This window comes from Acinonyx jubatus, chromosome E2, assembly GCF_027475565.1.
Source record: "Acinonyx jubatus isolate Ajub_Pintada_27869175 chromosome E2, VMU_Ajub_asm_v1.0, whole genome shotgun sequence".
In the NCBI taxonomy this organism is placed as follows: domain Eukaryota; kingdom Metazoa; phylum Chordata; class Mammalia; order Carnivora; family Felidae; genus Acinonyx; species Acinonyx jubatus.
The window spans coordinates 97,464-118,191 of NC_069396.1; the positions used below are offsets into that span (position 1 = coordinate 97,464).

Consider the following 20,728-nt stretch of genomic DNA (forward strand, 5'->3'; position numbering starts at 1 on the left):
TAAATAGAAATGGGGTGCTGTAGGATAATGTAAAATTTTTCCTAGAAAAATCACTTTATTTTACAAATATGACCCATTCCTCCTTCTGCCTTCTCTCCAAGACTGCCAATATTCATTCAACAAATGTTAAGTACCTGCTATGTGTCAGACATGATTCATGGTCTTGGGGATACCGTAGAGAACAAACAGACAGGGTCCCTGGTGTCAGTAAGTTACATTCTCAAATTGATAAGAAGGTTACCACAGATTAAGCTGTTACAGTATGCAAGCATGGTGTAGATTCATTTCCACAAATCATGACTCTTACACTTCATAAAGGATTAGAAAGTACATAGTTAATTTCCCAGCTTCTCTAAGGTAACACAGACTCAAATGGTGAAATAATGTGTCCCATGTCACCAGATAGTGTTTGGGCTCAGAGTCGAATTATCACCTGTTTCCTTCTTATGTTTAGGCTGCATGTTTTTGGGCACATGGACTGTAATTGTAACACAGTCAATAAGATTTTCTGATCTGAAGGTGAAGACTGCCTCGTACATGTTCTATTGCTATTGTATTACTACCTCAGCTTATGAGTTTTCAGGTTAATGAAAATGCCTGACTCTAGGGGCGCCTGGTGGCTCAGTCCATTAAACGTCCGACACTTGATTTCGGCTCAGGTCATGATCTTAACGTTCATAGGATCAAACCCCACATAAGGCACTATGCGGAGTGTGGAGCCTGCTAGGGATTCTCTCTCTCTTCCTCTCTCTGTGCCCCTCCCTCTCCATGCACTCTCAAAATAAACCAATAAACTTAAAAAAAATATGCCTCACTCCAACGTGTAGGCAGGTAACACACAGGTATGAACAAAGTCAACATTTCTTTTACTTTGAAGGATTTTGTAAAATAACGTGGAGATACTCTGAACTTGAGATCCAAGACCTAGTTTTCCCGTGTGCTAAGGAACAACTGACGGAACATGCAAAGGTTCCCCTCATCCTTGTCTGTATCCAAGCTTCTGATTCATTCAGTCATTCATTCATTAATTCCATGAATACTAACAGAAATCCTATTCTCTTCTAAGCAAAGTGCATCATGGTGAACCAGAACACGTGGCTCAGCCTCATGGGAATCAGATACAGCAGAGGAAAAAAATTAGCCTAATAACCATGTAGCAAGAAAATAGCCACAAACAAAAATAAGTGCTATTAAGGGAAGGACCAGATAAGGCCATGAAGATACATTTAGAAGGAAATTACCAATTTTAGGAGAAAAATGATACCTTCCCTAAAAAAGTCCTTCTTGCCCTGACATCTGAAGGATAAATGGGACTTTACCAGGTGAGATGGGGTGCCTGGAAGGGGGGCAGCTCGCACCAGAGGAACTCTCAGAAGGGTCATGCACACACTACTGAGTGTTGGGGGTTGGATGCCAGGGGTCACTGAGAGGTGGGCTTGGTCTAGACCTTCCAGGCCATTTAGAGCCAAGATGATAACTGTCACCCAACATCCATTCCCCATTCTCTGTCACAGTAAGACAACACTCTGAGTGGAGGATGAATAATCTGAAGCTCCAGAGAAGCTGAACAACTTGTAATGATCACAGAATCACTCCAGGTTGGATATTTTAATTGACATATTGACATACCATGGGATAATTCATTGAGCACTTTTATGTAGATATTTTGTACTTCAGTTAGTTCTTTTTAGAAAATGAGAGAAAAAGGTATTTCCTCACCATGAAATTTATCATGGTGGATTTTAGTATATTCATAAGGTTCTACAACCATCACTGCTAGATGCACTTGCTTTTAAGTATTCTTCATTCTTATCAAAATTGTTTTCAAAATACTATTTGAGTTTATAAAATACACAATTTAATTTGCACACATATTGTGACACAGCTCAACGAAATTTTTACATGTGCATTCATCTATGGAACCACCTACCACATCAAGATGCTTAGGACACCTCCAGCCACCTAGTTGGCTCCCCAGGTCTCCCACTTGGTATGTCCTCCCAGAATGACCACTAACCATTCTTAAAGCCCCTTATAGTAGAGAACAAGAAGGCAGGGACTTAGAAGGGTCAGGTGTTGATCCCACCTGTGATGCAGCAAAGAAGGGCTGATGAGATCTTCCCTTGCTCCCTCAAACAGGCTTCCTCCTGAGAAGTGAGTAGAAAAGTCCTGAGAGGCCTTGTCCATCTCAGAAGGGATGAAAGCAGCAACTATCATGGCCCTGGTGGTGTGGGCATTAGAAAATTTCACCTTAGCCCTTAAACAGTCAGTTGCTTCAGACTGAACCATGGGGAAGGGATCATCTGGATCCTCATTAGGATCCATGGATAGGATGATGCTGAGGGAACCAGCACTGGCCACTGACCCAATGATATATCCTATGGAACCTGTTGCATGTACCACTGATCACTGTGATGGCTTTGTCATGCATCAGCACAGCACCACACACATTTCCTAAACCCACATGTAACCTCCACACAAATGCAATGACAAAGTCATGCTTCCCCCAGGATCCAACTAAACCTTGTACAACTGAAAACACACTAAATTCTTTCCCTAGAAAGTTTTTTCCTTGGGTAATGTTCTCATGTATTCCTAATTCACTCAAGTGGCTATTCCTCACCCTCCTTGCAACATTCTTGATGCTGGCCTCAGCTGCCAATGGTCTATGAGGTGTAAGATTTCAGGATGCTAAGAGGACTGATGCTGGAAAGTACTGAAATCATTCATAAAGTGACAAAGGGGGTGTCATGGAGTTGGATCAGAAACATCTGAAGGAGAGAAAATGAACAGGAGAAATGATGTGACAAGTCCTTTAAGAAAAAAGAAAATGAGTGCTCACTTCGGCAGCACATATACTAAAATTGGAACGATACAGAGAAGATTAGCATGGCCCCTGTGCAAGGATGACATGCAAATTTGTGAAGCGTTCCATATTTTTGTACATGAAAAGATGCTCAACGTCGCTCCTCATCAGGAAAATACAAATCAAAACCACACTCAGATATCACCTCACACCAGTCAGAGTGGCCAAAATGAACAAATCAGGAGACTATAGATGCTGGAGAGGATGTGGAGAAACGGGAACCCTCTTGCACTGTTGGTGGGAATGCAAACTGGTACAGCCACTCTGGAAAACAGTGTGGAGGTTCCTCAAAAAATTAAAAATAGACCTACCCTATGACCCAGCAATAGCACTGCTAGGAATTTACCCAAGGGATACAGGAGTACTGATGCATAGGGGCACTTGTACCCCAATATTTATAGCAGCACTCTCAACAATAGCCAAATTATGGAAAGAGCCATTCAACTGATGAATGGATAAAGAAATTGTGGTCTATATACACAATGGAGTACTATGTGGCAATGAGAAAGAATGAACTATGGCCCTTTGTAGCAACGTGGATGGAACTGGAGAGTGTGATGCTAAGTGAAGTAAGCCATACAGAGAAAGACAGATACCATATGTTTTCACTCTTATGTGAATCCTGAGAAACTTAACAGAAACCCATGGGGGAGGGAAAGGAAAAAAAAAAGAGGTTAGAGTGGGAGAGAGCCAAAGCATAAGAGACTCTTAAAAACTGAGAACAAACTGAGGGTTGATGGGGGGTGGGAGGGAGGGGAGGGTGGGTGATGGGTATTGAGGAGGGCACCTTTTGGGATGAGCACTGGGTGTTGTATGGAAACCAATTTGACAATAAATTTCATATATTGGAAAAAAAAGAAAAAAGAAAAGGAGCAGATTCCATAACCTGAGAACATTTCTGAAGCCTCCAAATATTGTTCATTAAACAAGAACCATTTTTGGGTACTTGAGTGGCTCAGTTGGTTGAGCATCTGACTTCATTTTGGCTCACGTCATGATCCCAGGGTCATGGGATGGAGACCTGCGTTGGGCTCCACACTGAGCATGGAACTTGCTTGGGATTCTCTCTCTCTCCTTCTTTGCTCCTCCCCCTGTTCATGCACGCTGTCTCTCCAAAGAAAAATTTTAAAAAGAACCATTTTCATGACAGTATTGTACAATTAGGAATGGATTTCAAAACATTCAAGTATGGATGACACATAATTTTTGTCAGAAAATTTGCATCCAAACTCTCCTGCATCAACACTTGATTCAGTATGTCTTTATGCCAGGAATGAGCACATAGTTGCACCTATAGCTTCAACGTTATTACACAAAGTAAGCTAAAACACACAAGATGTTTTCAGGGCAAATTCTCAAACAGTTTTGCTTCCTTTTCTCAACCCTAGTATTAAGTTTTAGAATCCAGTGCTTCAAATAAGGAATTAAGGAGCAAAACCAAATAAGAAGTGAATCTTATCAAAGAACAAAAAGAGAATCCACAGACTGGTAGAAAATACTTGTAAAGCACACACCTGTAAAGGACTGTTTTCTAAAATATGCCAAGTACTCTTCAAACTCAACAGTAAGAAAACAAACAACCTGAGAGAAAAATGGGGCTATGACTTTAACAGATGCTTCAACAGAAAGATATACACATAATAAATAAGAATATGAAAACGTGCTCTACCTCATATGTCACAAGGTAGATGCAAATTAAAACAACCATGAGATACCACTACACCTGTTAGAATGGCCAGAATCTAGGGCACTGATGACACCAAAAGCTGTTGTGGATGTGGAGCCACAGAAACTCATATATTCCAGGAGGGAATGCAAAATGGTGGTATCGCCACTTTGGTGAGAGTTGGGTGGTTCCTACAAAACACTTACCCTATGATACAGTAATTGTGCTCCTCAGTTACTTATCCAAAAAGTTGAAAACTTTTACCCACACAAAACCCTGAACATGCATGATAAGAACGGTTTTAATAATTTCCAACAAGGGAAGTAACCAAGAAAACCATAGTACATCCATGGGGCACCTGGGTGGCTCAGTCGGTGAGGTGTCTGACTTCAGCTCAGGTCATGATTTTGTGGTCTGTGGGTTTGAGCCCCAAGTCGGGTTCTGTGCTGACAGTTCAGAGACTGGAGCCTGCTTCAGATTCTGTGTCTCCCTGTCTCTCTGACCCTCTCCCTCTCACGCTCTGTCTCTTTGTCTATCTCTCTCTTTCTCTCTGAAAAATAAACATTAAAAAAAAATAAGAAAAAAATAAAGAAAACCGAGGTACATCCAGACAATGGAATATTATTCAGGGCTATAAAGAAATAAGGTATCAAGTTGTGAAAAATCATGTAGGAAAACCTAAACAGATGTTATTAGGTGGAAGAAGCCAATCTGAAATGGCTTCATACACTATGATTCCAACTATATGACATTCTAGAAAAGGAATGATGATGGAGATAGTAAAAAGATCAGTGACACTCAAGGCTTAGGGCAGAGGGAGGTGGAGGGATGAATAGGTGCAGTACAGAGGGCGTTTAGGGCAGTGAAACTAGTGGGTATGATAGTATAATGGCAGATACATGTCATCAAAACTTGTCCAACCCAACAGAATGTACAATCCAAGAGTGAACCCAAATGAAAACTATGGTATGTCATACATAGTTTCCTAGTGTCAAAGACATACCCTGTGTGGAATTCCACCCAGGAGTTGGGGTGGTTGGGCGGGAGCGGGGGCGCGGATGGTGTGGATTTTTGGTAATGGACCTTCTCTAGCTGCTTCGTTGGTTCCCAAGTACTCTCCTTTGGTCTACCTTTCAACCCACTGGAACCAATTAGGATTGCAAGGTTTACAAAAGGACTGATATTCTGTAACACTGCTAGACCTCATTATTCCTTAGGACATGAGGGAAAATGGCCAGTTAATGGGATATTAAGCTTCAGTATAACCTTTCCGTTAGATCTCCTCTGCAGGAAACAGGGCACATGGACTGAGGTACCCTATGTCCAAGCCTGAGTGGCCCTAAATCAGGACCCCGATCTAAGGGCCTCTTGCAGAATGTGTTTGGCCACTAACCAGGCTGATAAATTACCTTCTGATATATTGGATGATTGTCTCAACCAGCCTCGTCTGAATAAACCCAGCTTGCTGGAGGAAACATAGGCCATCCCTAACAAAGGGGATGCTTACATTCTTTGTTCCTCCTTACAGACCCAGGTTCCTCTAGCCGTAAGTGGAAGTGTCTCCTTCATTCATTTCCCAGGTTAATGGCTATGATAATTGGAGCCAATTGTCTCTGGTAAGTCTACCTTGGGACAGGGAGTTTAAGGAATATTCTCAAGCAGCTGCCAAAACTCCTTTTGTTTCAGGGAAATTCCCTGTCTTCTCTGGCCAGATATTGACTGCCCATTTCCCCTTGTTGGTGGGGAAAAACATCTACATCTGGTCATCTGTCTGAGCTGACAGGCTTTAGGACCAGAAAAGCTCTTTCTCTGCCTTCTGGGCTTTGACTTGCCTCCAGCCTTCCTGGAAGCAGGAGGATGGTCTCCCATCCCTGCCTTCCCCTCCCCCTCCTCCTGTTACTGCACCACCTTGGGTACTGCCTGCCTAACTGGTTCCTATACCATCCTGGGTGTCTCTGGCACCATTGGCTCCTCCTGTTCCCTTCACTGTTAAAGAGCAAAGAGCACCCCCTTGGACTTTAAATGCTCACTTTAGATTCCCCCACCAATGTTCCAGGTACAAATTGACAATGGGGAACAAATTGGCTGACTTTTAAGTGGACATGGGTGGAATATACTCAATATTTAAACTAATTTAAGTTTGTTGGTTTAATTAAGATAGACATGTCTTTGGAGTTGTCACATGAAATGGGAAACTTTACCAACATTTGCTAAAGGTCAAATAAGCTCCTGTTATCTCTGTGGCCATTTGTTAACAAAGGATGACTTGAAATGATGGTTAATGTCGTCTGTCTCAAAGTTTTCATAAGTAATTGTTAAGATAGCTATCAAGAGCTTTGGTAACCTGAAACTTTGTAGTTTTGCTAAGTTAAATGATAAATTGGGTTGAATTCATTGGTATCTAAGTATTTTCCAAGTGAGATAAAATACGAAAGCAATGTTTACTGAAGGTACTTTTGTGCTTCCAGCTTCTTATTGCACAGAACCTGAGGATACTTGGGTTTGTTGGTAAATATGCTTTGTGCTTTATTGAAAGATTCTACCATGGGAAAACCTCTGTTTTAAAATTTCAGATCTAGAGGGGCGCCTGGGTGGCGCAGTCGGTTAAGCGTCCGACTTCAGCCAGGTCACGATCTTGCGGTCCGTGAGTTTGAGCCCCGCGTCAGGCTCTGGGCTGATGGCTCAGAGCCTGGAGCCTGTTTCCGATTCTGTGTCTCCCTCTCTCTCTGCCCCTCCCCCGTTCATGCTCTGTCTCTCTCTGTCCCAAAAATAAAAATAAACGTTGAAAAAAAAATTAAAAAAAAAATTTCAGATCTAGAAAAATTATGATGTAACAGTTCACAAATGGTCTCTACTTAGTTTTCACTGGAGACTAAGTTTTAAAAGAGTTAATACTGGGGCGCCTGGGTGGCGCAGTCGGTTAAGCATCCGACTTCAGCCAGGTCACAATCTCGCGGTCCGTGAGTTTGAGCCCCGCGTCAGGCTCTGGGCTGATGGCTCAGAGCCTGGAGCCTGTTTCCAATTCTGTGTCTCCCTCTCTCTCTGCCCCTCCCCCGTTCATGCTCTGTCTCTCTCTGTCCCAAAAATAAATAAACGTTGAAAAAAAATTTAAAAAAAATAAAAGAGTTAATACCCCTCTGCTAAATGTAATTGAGTTTGATGGAAATAAGGAAAGCAACTCTGATTTTTTTTTTTTTAAAAAGGGTTGTAAAAGTTTTATGAAGGGAAATCTTTGGAAAGGAATTTTATGTGCTGTTGGGAAAAGGTGGAAATAAATGGATTGTAACAAGTACACTGGTATAAGATTGAAATTCTGCTTCTCTCTCTGTTAAAAAAGACAAAGGTTTCTTGGATTGTTGGTCAGCTCTTAATGAAAAAAAATGTAAGCAAAGTTGTTGTTTTTTTCTTCTCTTTTGTCTCCCTAGATAACCAAAGTTTCCATGTTTTGTGTTTATCAGGTCTTTGGTTACTTAAAAAAGATTAAAACTTCTCAATATGTAAGGAGCTAAGTTTTACTCACAGCTATATAACCCTACATATCTGCCTTTAAAATCTTATTGTCACCTTGGTTAAATAAATAATTAAGTTTTAAGTTTTATATTGAACCGTAATCCTATTTAGACATGTACTTTAAAACTTTCTGAGGGTCGGGGTGCCTGAGTTGTTCAGCTGGTTAAGCATCCACCTTCACCTCAGTTCATGATCTCACGGTTTGTGAGTTTGAGGCCCACATCAGGCTCTGTGCTGAAAGCTCAGAGCCTGGAGCCTGCTTTGGATTCTGTCTCCTTCACTCCCTTCCCCTCCCCCACTTGTGTTCTCTCTCTCTCAAAAATAAATAAATGTAAAACTCTATGAGGGTTTTAACAAACTTCCTCAAGATGTGAATTGTAAATCAAGTCCTTTTGACTAATTAGGCTTTTTTATTTAGTATGTTAAATTACTTGGAAAGAACTCTCAAACAAATAATGATAAACCTTGGGTTGTATTGCTTGGGTAATTGCTGTAAGTGTTCAAATATATATATGAAATTCCAGAAGATTTAATATGCGTTGATAATAAGGTCATCACTTGATATTCTGATTATTGAATTGTTCTGTGTCACAGAAATAACTGAATTTTCTTGTCAAGGGCATTACAGTCATTTGTCATTTGCAAAATAAGTTTCATCTTCAAGGAGATTCATAAAAAGAACTTTAAAAAAAACAAATGCAGCTTTTTGTTATCTTAAAATCATAAAAGTGAAATGGGCAAGAATGTCTAGAACTAAAAGGCTACATTCAAACTAAACAAAAGATTAGCAACATGACACTAAATGAACTGAAAACAAATATGATTTTTATGACTTATGTTTGAAACATTATTTGTTCTCTAATGTTTGCTCTTCCAGATTAGGAAGAGCTCAATCAGGCTCCAGGCTGACCATGGAGTCTCCTTAGGGTTCTCTCTATCCCCCTCTCTCCCCTCTCCCTCTGCCTCTGCTCACTTCCCACAACTTGTGCTCACTCTTTTTAGAATAAAACAAACAAAAAAAATCCCAATGAAGCTCTGTCTGCCCATGGATCCTGCCCCTGTGCTATAAAATAATCACATTTTTGCAACAAAGATATCTCAAGAATTCTTTCTTAGCCGTTCACTCGCTCAAACCCAAACCTTCAAAAAATTTTTCATATTTCATCAAAAACATGTATGAAATTGTGAAAATTAGTAATGGGAAACCTGACAAAATGGACACAGGATGTTTTGGTAGGGGCAGATCTCCCCCCTACTATGGCAAATTAATTGTAGACACAACATGAAGAGAAGGCCTTGACATTACAAAGACTGGACCTTGCATGTGGATACTAATCTACTACTCCAGCCACAGCGAAGAAACTCTTTCCTCACAACCACCATCTATGCAAATGCTCAGACAATGAGAAGCTACCACATTGCAAACCCCCATTTTACTCCAATGGACTTTTCATAAGCCTTTCCTACTTACCTCTTTCCTCCCTAAAAAGAGCATTCCCCTCCTTTGTTTCCTGTACTTGCTTATGGTTTTGCCACAGCTGGTATGTCCCAGATTACAATTCTCTTTCATTCCTCAATAAAAACATCTTCTTCTGGTAAAATAACTGGCGGTTTGTGTTTTTAAGGCTGACAATTCTTGGTGATCAGAAGTGGGCTCCAGAGAAGACCCCAACTGCTCCAGAGCTGGCTAGCAAACGGGTGCAGTACCCATGGACATTTTTGAGCTGCTTTCATACCTACCCTGGGGTTTTAAGGACAAGTTTTATCCTGGAATACAAGTTCCACACCTCATGTCTCAGTTCTCCAGGATTTATTTGGGATCTATTTATGATTTTGAAAAAAATCATCTCGAAAGGTACTCATCTGGCCTTCAGTCTAAAGGCACTGTGCTAGCTTTTGGTCTAATTTCTGTTTTGAATGAGACTGCTCCTAATGGAACTGGGCTAGCCTTCAGTCTGCATCCTTTTCACAATCAGACCTTTCCAGTTCGAACAGTGCCAGTCAGAATTGTGAAGGCCTTTGTTCCTATTCCCCTTTGCAACTGGATTGTTCCCACTGGAACTCTGCTGCTTGGAACTGTTTTAGCTTTCAGTCTATGGCCTGTTTGGGGTCGACTGTTCTCTCTGGAACTGTGCTGGCCTTGGGTCTGATTCCTTCCGGAAACAGGCAATCCCTGAAAATTTTCTAAGGAATGGGATCCCAGACATCAAAATGCTTTGAGGGCATCCTGCCTACTGGGACTCTGTTTGGTTTTATGTTTAAAAACTATGGTCCCTCTCTGGATGCACATTTATAAATGAATAGACTGACTTAACCAGAAATAATTTAGAACTTCAATGGCCATGATGGGGAACTCTCGGTCATATCAAACTTAATTTTTTCAAAGTTAATTGAACAACTATGGTTCTAAAATTGACAAAACTGAGTGAGATGTCTATTGCAATAGGTGTTTTGAAGCTTCCAAATGCTATCAAGAATCAAAAATTACATCTCTCCAAATACAATTTACAACCTAAATGACGCAAGCATAGATTAAAAAGACAAAACGAGGCTTCTGAGTCCTCTTCTTCCCTTCCCCCACCTTTTCTGTCTACAGACAGGAGGCAACAACCTTGTGTTCAGGCCACAGCTCAGGCCCTGCCTCTTGTGTCCATCTTCCTCTGTGTGACAGAGTGTGTAAGGCCATGACTAAGGCCTCAGGTTTTTCTTAAGGCTCCTTTCCTGTTGTTTTGTTTTGATTCCTTTTTTTTTTAATTTTTTTAACGTTTATTTATTTTTGAGACAGAGAGAGACAGAGCATGAATGGGGAGGGTCAGAGAGAGAGGTAGACACAGAATCTGAAACAGGCTCCAGGCTCTGAGCTGTCACCACAGAGCTCGACATGGGGCTTGAACTCATGGACCGCGAGATCATGACTTGAGCCAAAGTCGGACGCTCAACTGACTGAGCCACCCAGGCGCCCCTGTTTTGATTTGTTTTTATCTCTGTTGTAATGTACCCAATTGGCAGCTCAAAGACCACCTCCAGCATCTCTTCCAGGCCAATAGCCAAGTTTTTCAGCTTCCTCTGAATATCTGGGGGCAATTGAATGACAAATTTGTCATTTAAAATCATCTCAGCTTAAAGGGTGCCAGGGGAAATAGCCATATATTTAAAGAGAGCCCACCAACCTCTCTAGGAAGGCCATCGGGCTCTATTTTGTGTTTGTAAAATAGTGGCTAATTTAACATAATTTAAGGGCTTAACCTTAGACCTCCTTAATGTGTCTAAAGCACAAGCTTGGAAGTGGTGGCAATACCATTTCTTAATGGTATGGTCACAGTCCCAGGTAGGATCTTGGGATGTAATTACCTGGGTCCCAAGGAAACTGAAAGTTCCCTATAGGGTCTTCAACCCCATGATAATTAATGGTTGTCTTTATCTTTTTCTTTCAAACTTTATGGATCAAAATCATCCCAACTTTTCAGAATGCATACCACAGGAGTATTAGCCTTGGTTGGGGAAATGCCCATCTATAGGGAAAGGAGGAAAAGGCATCTCTTAATTTTCCATGGCTGGCCAGGAGAAGCCACATGTCCTGACCCTTATAGTTGGACAGGAGAAGAAGCCTTATCTCCTGGCCCTGCATTTTGTCTGGCTATTCAACTGGCAGCCAAAAGCTTTGTCAGTCTCATGAGATGCTGGGAGTAGTCACTCTTATCCAGGCTTGACCCTACCTCCCAGAATTGACCTTGTCTTCCCTGATTTCTCTTATCCCTCCGTTTTCCACCAGCAGGACTTTGGGGGTATCCACTACGACCAAGAAAGAATACCCTGGTTGTAGAAGGATGCACTAATTTTATTTTGGCCCAAGAGTAATCGACTTTACAAATGTATTTTAAAAGGCTTGTGAAAACCATATTTTTTTAGGATAAAATCGGCTGCCAAGAGGGCTAAAAGGGCCAAAGTACAGGTCTATTTCCTTGCCTTTTTCAACAGTGCCCATAGATATATGTTCCAGCCATTTAGAGTATCTAGGTCCTACAAATTGGCAGACACTGGGCTAGTGTAGCAAAATGGCTCCTATGTATTCTAGTACAAGCCCTTTATATATATGGTGATCAAAAGGGCATGCTGTCCTGCCCTTTTGGTTAAAGTCACCTTTTTTTCCATCTTTTTGTGCAGACAAAAGTGGGGGAAAACTTTGCTTACCTTTCTTTTTTTTTTTTTCTCAAAGAAATAACGACAATCCAAGAAACCTTTGCTTTTGTAATAGAGACTAGGGCAGAATTTTAATCTTATACCACTGTACTTTTACAATCCATTTATTTGAACGTTAGTCCATCCTGGGCACATACAAAATTTATTTCCAAAGATTTACCTTCACAAACCTTCTACAACTTTCTTTTGCTTTCAGATTGTGACTTAAGCCCCTTTTCTCCAAACAACCTGTCTCATTTGGGACAAAATTACTTTCTTTTACCTTCAACAAAAATGTATTCCCATTCCTTATATCTTCCTTACGTATCTCCTACTTTTCTACATAATAACGTTCTTATCTTTATCCATCTTCATTACATTAAGCAGAATATTAACTCGTAGAAACCTTAGTCTCCAGTGAAAACTAAGTAGTAACCAAGTACAAACTGTTACAGCAGAATTCTGCAAATGGCAAATTTATCAATTAAGCAAAAGCATGTTTTCCGAAAGACCCAAATATCCTTTGTTTCTGTGCGATAAGAAGTCAAAAGCACAAACCTATGTTTAGCAATCAAAGCTTTAGCACCATGTCTTGTTTGGAAAAGACCTAGATGTCCAATGAATTCAATTTCAATTTATCATCCTCGCAAAACTTATACATTTCAGGTTACCAAAGACTTTCAAAGCTATCTTCACAATTACCCATGAAAACTTTGAGAATTAACCATCATTTTATGTTACCACCATTTTGCTAACAAATTGCAACATAGATAACATGAGCTTATTTGAACTTTAGTAAACCTAGATAGAATAAAGTTTTCTATTTAATGCTGACAACTCTACTTTTAATTAAGCCAACAAACTTAAATTCGTTTACATACCTAATAAATTTCTCTTGCATCCATTAAAAAGACACTCAATGTGTTCCCTATTGTCAGTTTTTACCTGGGACACTGGTGGGGAGATCTGAAGTGGGTGGCCCAAGGGAATGCTCTTGACTCCCTGACATTAGAGGGTGAGAGGGGAAACCAATGGTGCCTGAGGCATTGAGGATGGTATAGGAGCCAGTTATGCGGGCCTCACCCAAGGTGGTGCAGAAACAGGAAGTGGGGGAAGGCAGAAGAGGCAAGATTCTGCCTAAAACCCAAAGGCAGATAAAAGCCTAGAGGGCAGAAAGAGAGGTCTCCTGGTCCTAAAGTCTTTCAACTTGAACAGTTGAGCAGACACCAGGTTTTTTTCCACCAACAAGTGGAATTAGACAGTCGATTTCAGGCCAGAGAAGACAGGGAACTTCCACTGATTAAAAGGAGTTTTGGCAGTGGCTTGGGAATATTCCTGAAAGCCTCCATTCTGAGGGAGACCAACAAAAGACAGTTGGCTCTAATCACCATAATCATTGACCCAAGAAATGAATGAGGGAGTAAGCCCCATATGCAGTTACAGTAACCAGAATGTATTAGGAAAAACAGTAAAGGGGTGTTAGATTCCCCTTTGTTAGGGATGGCCTGTGTCTTTTTGTTTCCCCAGCACCCTGGGTTAGGTTTTGGAACACTTGTATATATTGCTCAGGGTTGTCTGCAACTTTGCTCCAGTCCTTTTATTTGCTTAGAATATTGCAACGAATATGGACCCTTATGGGACCAAATTCACCAAGAAGCATTTTAGTCAATAGATACATTGAATGTGCCTTCCTTTTGAGGGGAAGATATTTCATCTCTGACAATCCTGGATAAGGAGGGCATGAGGGTCTAACAGGTGGCTTTTCCTGAGAAGATCCCTCAGAGGGCAAGTCTGCAAGAACTTGCTTTTCTCGGTGCCTTTAAGGGCCAGAAGGTTGGCACCTAATTTACAAGTCTTACATAAGGAAATTTTGACCATTTACCCTCTCTCTTACAATATAGATCTAACTTTAAAATAGTACTGATTGAATGCCTCCCTCAGTAGACCAGGAATCTCTATTCTACAAAAGGATCCTTTGAAGGATTTTCTAAAATAATGTGCAGATACTGTGAACTTGAGATCCACGACCTATAATTTGATAACAGTAACCAAAATAGCAAAAAGGGGAAACAAATGATCCTTTGGCACCTTTTCTGTGCCGTGTCTGTGCTGGTCCTATAGCTGAGTCTGGAGGTATTGATCATTTATTCCTATTGGATCAGCTACCATCCTCTTTATGGGCAAAATCTTCAACTGATACTGGCAGAATCCAAAGTGTACCTCCCTTCAAGATTCAAGTTGATCTTGCAAAACTTCTCCCTAGAATTAATATCTTTTCAATTAAGAAGGCCTTCAAGGCATCAACATCATAATAGAATGTAACGAGGCTCATGCTCTCATGATCCTGTGCAGTAGTCCATATAACACCTCTATTATACCTGTGAGAAAACCCAACTGCTGAAGATAGTATTTTGTCCAGGACTTCCAAGAAATCAATAGCACTGTAATCCCTCGACATCCCCTTCTTCCCAAACCTCACACTCTACCAACATCAACTATTCCTGAAAGCAAAATTTTCACTCTACACGACCCATGTGGTGTAGTTTTTAGCATACTAGTTGATAAGGATAGCCAGTATCTTTTTACCTTCACATGCAGGAATGACAATACATCTGGACTGCAACCTCCCTGAGTTTCACAGAGTGATTCATGTTTCCCACAAACTTTAAAGGCTGATTTGGATGATGGAAAGTGTTCTGCAGGGTCTACTTTGTTACAATGTGTAGATGATTTGCTTCTCTGCTCCCCTGCTCATGGCTCTTCACAAAAAGACAACACCCCCCTGAGAAAACTTTTCGTTTTAAAATGCCCATAAAATCTCCAAAAAAAACTAAAGTTTGCTCTAACTCAGGTTAGGTATTTAGTTCACCTGTTCTCAGAACAAGGCCCACATCTAGATCCAGGCAGACTCAAGGCATCCACAATCTCTCACAACTTAAATCTAAGAGCCAATTAGAAGGCTTTCTTGGACTGGCTGTCTACTCTCAAAACTGAATTCAAAACTTCTGTCTTAAGGCTCAGCCCAATGCAGGCTTTCAGACACCTGGGCAATATCTGAAAACGTGTAAAAAAAAAAAAAAGTAGTCCTTACCTCAAAAAGCAGGGAGAAAACACATGATTTCATGGTGCTGTACCCATGGTCCTGTACCCTCATGTCTCATCAAATTATACCCTTTAACTTGAGGCTTTGTTATATGTAAATTATACCACATTAAAGAGAGTTTCAAAACATAAAATACTAGAAGCAAATGTTGCAAAGTTCCTTTCAAATCCTGAAGTGCATTGGTGATATGAGTCTGTCTGCCCATGTCTCAAAAATCCAAAATAATAAGACATTTAAAAAATTAATAATAGCAGAGTAAGTGGATCCTGAGCTCACCCTGTCCCATGTGTTCAACTACATAACATCCACATCCAAGTCCATGAACCAGAGAGCAATCCAAAGACTGGCAGAAGAAACTCCACATCTAAATAGAGAGAAGCTGCATCGGAAGGGTTACCAAGGTCAGAAAGGTGGAGGCTGGCTGCCTGCAGAATGGGCAGAGATAGTGAGCCCTCACACCAGGGAGCTCACACAGTGAAGACTAATCTCCATAACATTTGGCATTAAAACCCAAAGGGGCTGAATTTCCTTGAGTTTAGATCCTGGAGCTTTGAGGTCAGCTGACCCAGCACTGGGTGATCCAGGAAGATGAGTGATAGCCAGATCCCTGTCTGTGTAGAGAGGCAATGTAAACATGGCATTGTACACAATGCAGAGGCAACAGGAGACAGGTGTATTCATGCTGATTCCTGAGTGTGTTGGAGGACTTCTCCAACAATGAGGGAGCTCACAGGCACCATTCTTCTCCCCCAGCCTGCCAGAATAAGCATAGAAGCACCCACAAGAGGGTGAGGCTGCACAGACAGTTGCTACCTAACCCGTTAGCAGTGCGCCAGTCCCAAGGGTTCACTAGGGGCTCACCAAACCAAGCCTGCTGGTCTCAGGCCAAACATTTTTCAAACCACAAGGGCACCCTGTCTGACAAGCTGCATGCATAGCTGCCACAGCACGCTGTGCACATCTGCACCTCACCCAGCTGTGCATATCTAGGCATCCTCATCTGTCTCACCCAGCCACATGTCCCCAGGCACAGACATGCTCTGTGCATATCCTCACGCCCCTAGCTTCCACCGCTGGTCCACAGTCCCCAGCCACCAAAGGACATCAGAAAATCTGGCACAGGACTAGTAGCCCTGTGCAATTTTTTAGCAGTCCTGCACTGCTCCCAAGCTACTCAACGGGCATACCACCTCACAGCTGGCCTGCCTGGGTCCCACTGGCACAACCGAGTGTAAGCACAGCCCACAATAGGCACGCAATCAGTGTAGACATCTACACTGAAAGGAAAAGTAATACAGACACAGCAGGATGGAATGAGCAATACCCATACGATATTCTCCTGAAGGTCCAGGTCCTATAAATGGATAAGTGCACTACTGAGGACTCCAGGACCTCTTTTTCATACCGCCGTTAATTTCAAGATCAGAAGGCACAGCTGACTTTCTCAACACAGATAAATAGACCCAGAGAGACAGACAAAATCGACACACAGAGATGTTTATCCACAATGAAAGACCTAGTCAAAGTCACAGCCAGAGATCTAAGCCAAAGAGATATTAGTAACATACCTGATATGGAATTTAAAGCAATGATCATAAGGATACTCACTGGAGTTGTGAAATGAGTAGAAGAGTGAGACCCCTGACATAGAGATAAGAAATAACACAGTACACATTGAGGATACAATAAAGGAGAAACACGCTAGCTGGAATGAACAGAGGGATGGAAGAAGCAGCCGAACAAACTAGTGCCCTCGAAGACTGAGTGATGGAAATTAATCACACTGAACCAAAGAGAGAGCACAGAATTCTGCAACGTGAGATGAGACTAAGGGAACTCAGTGACTACAGGAAAGCTAATAATATTCATATTGTAGGACTCCCAGAAGGAAGAGAATTTGGGGCCGAAAATTTATTCGAGGAAATGATAGCTGAAAATGTCCCTAACTGGGGGAGGGAAACAAACATCCACATCCGGGAGACTAGAGAACTCCCATCAACATCAACAAAATCAGGCCAACACACAAACATATTGTAACCAAACTTGCAAATTACAGTGACAATTAAGAAAAACTCTTAAAAGCAGCAAGACAAAAGACCTTAACTTAGAAGGGAAGACCCATGAGGCTAGCTACATATTTCTGAACAGAAACTTGGCAAGCCTGAAGCGAGTGACATCACATATTCAAAGTGCTGAATGGAAAAATCAGCAGCCAACAATATTCTATCCAGCAAGGCTATCCTTCAGAATGGAAGGAGACACAGACTTTCCCAAACAAAAACTAAAGGAGTTTGTACCACTAAACCAGTCCTGCAAGAAATATTAAGAGGGATTCTTTGAGTGGAAAGGAGAGACCAACAGTGACAGTTTAGAGGTAGAAGACACAAATCAAGCAAAAAATGAATATTTCTGCAAAAAAAAAACAATCAGTTAAGGAACTCAGAGAAATGGATTTGAATTGTAATAACCTCTACCAAAAACCTAGGGAGGAGAAAATAATGGGTGCGAAGGTAAATGACCATGAACTTAATACAAACTGCTAAATGCAGAAGAAGTTACATAAACACCTAACAGTAACCATATACTAAAACCAATCATAAATATGCTAAGAATAAGGAAATCGAAATATATCACTAAAGAAAATAAGCAAAACATGAAAGAAAGGCAAGAAAGGATCAGAGAAAATCATTAGAAACCACAGCAAAACAGGCAATAAAATGGCAATACGTACATACATATCAATCATTACTTTGAAGGTAAATGGAGTGAATGCTCCAATCTAGAGACGTAGGGTGTAAGAATGGATGAAAAAACAAAACAGATTTATATGCCTATAAGTGACCCACTTTACACATCAAGAATGATAGTGAGAGGATAGAGAAACATTGCACACATTAATGTCAAATGAAACCTGGAGTAGCAATACTTGTATCAGAAAAAAATACACTTAAAAAAAGTACATAACAAGAGACAGAGGAGGACACTATATAACAGTAAAGGGTACAATCCAAAAAGAAGATATAACAAGTGTAAATATATCCAACAATTCAGTGGGATTTATTCCCAAGCTGCAAAGGTGGTTCAATATTTGCATATCAACCAATGTGACACAATACATCAACAGGAGAAAGGATAAGGACCATATGATCGGGGCACCTTGGTGGCTCAATCCTTTAACAGTCTGACATCAGCTCAGGTCATGACTTCATAATTCGTGAGTTCAAGTCCCGTGTCAGACTCTGTGTTGAAAGCTCAGAGCCAAGAGCCTCCTTCAAATTCTGTGTCTCCCTCTCTCTCTGCCCCTCCCCTGCTTACGTTCTGTCTCTCTCAAGATTAATAAACTTTAAAAGAAAAGAACCATACGGTCATTTCAATACATGCAGAAAGGAGCATTTGACAAAGTACAACATCCATTCAGGATTATAACCCCCTAAAGTAGGTTTACAGGAAACATACATCAACTTAATAAAAGATATCTATCAAAACCCTGCAGTTATAATCAAGCTTAATGGGGAAAATCTGAGAACTTTTCCTGTAAGGTCAGGAAAAAGACAGGATGTTTATTCTTACCACTTTTAATAAATTACTGGAAGTCCTAGCCACAGCCAGCAGACAAACGAAATGAAACTAAACTAAACTAAACTAAAAAGAAATCCAAATCTGGAGGAAGTGAAGCTTTCACACTTTGCAGATTACATGACACTTTATATAGAAAACCCTAAAGAGTCCACCCAATAACTGCTAGAACTGATAAATGAATTCAGCAATGTCACAGGATACAAATCACTGTACAGAAATCTGTTGCATTTCAAGAAAACCATACTGAAGCAGTAGAAATAGAAATTAAGAAAACAGTCCTATTTACACTTGTACACCAAATAATAAGATAACTATGAATAAATCTAACCAAAGTGGTGAGCAACCTATACTCTGAAAAGTATAAAACAGTGATTAAATTCAAGATGACACAAAGAAATGGAAGGACATTCCATACTCATGGGTCAAAAGTACAAATATAGTGAAAATGTCTATACTTCCCAAAGCAATTGACACAATTAATGCAATTTCCATCAAAATACCAACAACATTTTTCACAGAACTAGAACAGTCCTAAAATGTGTATGGAACCACAAAAGCCCAATCTTCAGAGTGAACAACCTTTATGTGAAGTGGTAATTATGGATGGCACTATGCCTCTGGACCTTCTGCTCCAAAACACGGTAACTCTGGCCTAAGCATTTGAACAAACGTTAGACATATCCCAACCAAGGATCATTCTACAAAATACACTCTACAAATGTGCCCTCAAAACTTTGCAGATTATGTAAAATATGGAAAAATCTAAAAATTCTCATGGCCAAGTGGAGCCTAAGGAGACAGGATGAGGGTAATGTGCCAGCTAGGATGAGTCTGGGACAGAAGTTAAAACCGAAGAAATCTGAATACAAATATAAACTTTAGTTAATACTACCATATCTCACAAGATATTGATTATGATTGTGTATCAACTCATATGATATCAATAGTCAGAAAACAGTCTGTTGTATGTAGAGACTCAATAATATCTTCCCAATTTTTCTGGTAACTAGAAACCCAACATGAATGAAAAAATTATTAGTAATCATGGTTTTATGTTTGCAACACATTATATTATATGACTAGTTCTAATATTAGTTACTAATGATGGACATGTACTTATTCTTGTTGTTCTTACTATTAATTTAAATAATAGCATTCATGGTAGAGAAAACTGAATGCATGATAAACACTTCATAGAAACATCTACTTTACATATTTTAAGATAATAACGCATGTGTATACCACTGTATTATGTGGTATGTAAATTAAGTGTTTTTCTGATCTTGAACGAGCATGTCATTGAAAGGCTTTCCATAAAGGTGGTTATCCTAGATAATGAATGATACTCAGATTTTACAGGATGTACATCACATCATGCCTGAACATTGTCAAAAATAAAAACATACACGCAGCCAGATGAAGCATTGTGACTGGCTCACTTATTGTAAAGAACCCTTGCTTTAATATTTTCACACATATTTTTTTATCAGGAATACAAGAGAAACAAATGGTTCCAAATCAAAGAGATATTCAAAGACTGGAAGAACAATAGGGATTTCAAGGGGTTTCAGAAGGATAAGATGTGACAATGAAGTGGCAGTCACAGGCAAGCAGCTTTTTCTGGTCCACTTTGACAGGTTTGCATGAGGATATATGACTTGCCAAAGGGTAAGTTCCGGAAGTACCAGAGGGAAAGACAACGCTTTATGGAGAGGTGACTTGGAAAATGTGCTTCTGTGCCTAAATGATCGCTCAGCAACCTTGCTGGGGGTCCCTGGGTGAAAGACATTGAAAGGCCAGCAGTAGCCTAGACTCACAAAGATCT

General features: G+C 40.5%; 1 long non-coding RNA gene and 1 other non-coding gene across 3 annotated transcripts in view; one reads left to right on the plus strand and one right to left on the minus strand.

Annotated features, from left to right (window-relative positions):
• Positions 1-20,728, minus strand: part of LOC106985909 (uncharacterized) — a 51,095-nt gene that overhangs the window by 17,997 nt on the left and 12,370 nt on the right. The gene's annotated exons all lie outside the window — the stretch shown is intronic.
• LOC113604449 (U6 spliceosomal RNA) lies at positions 2,835-2,941 on the plus strand. The gene has a single exon (XR_003426391.1). It is a non-coding gene; the product is annotated as a U6 spliceosomal RNA (small nuclear RNA).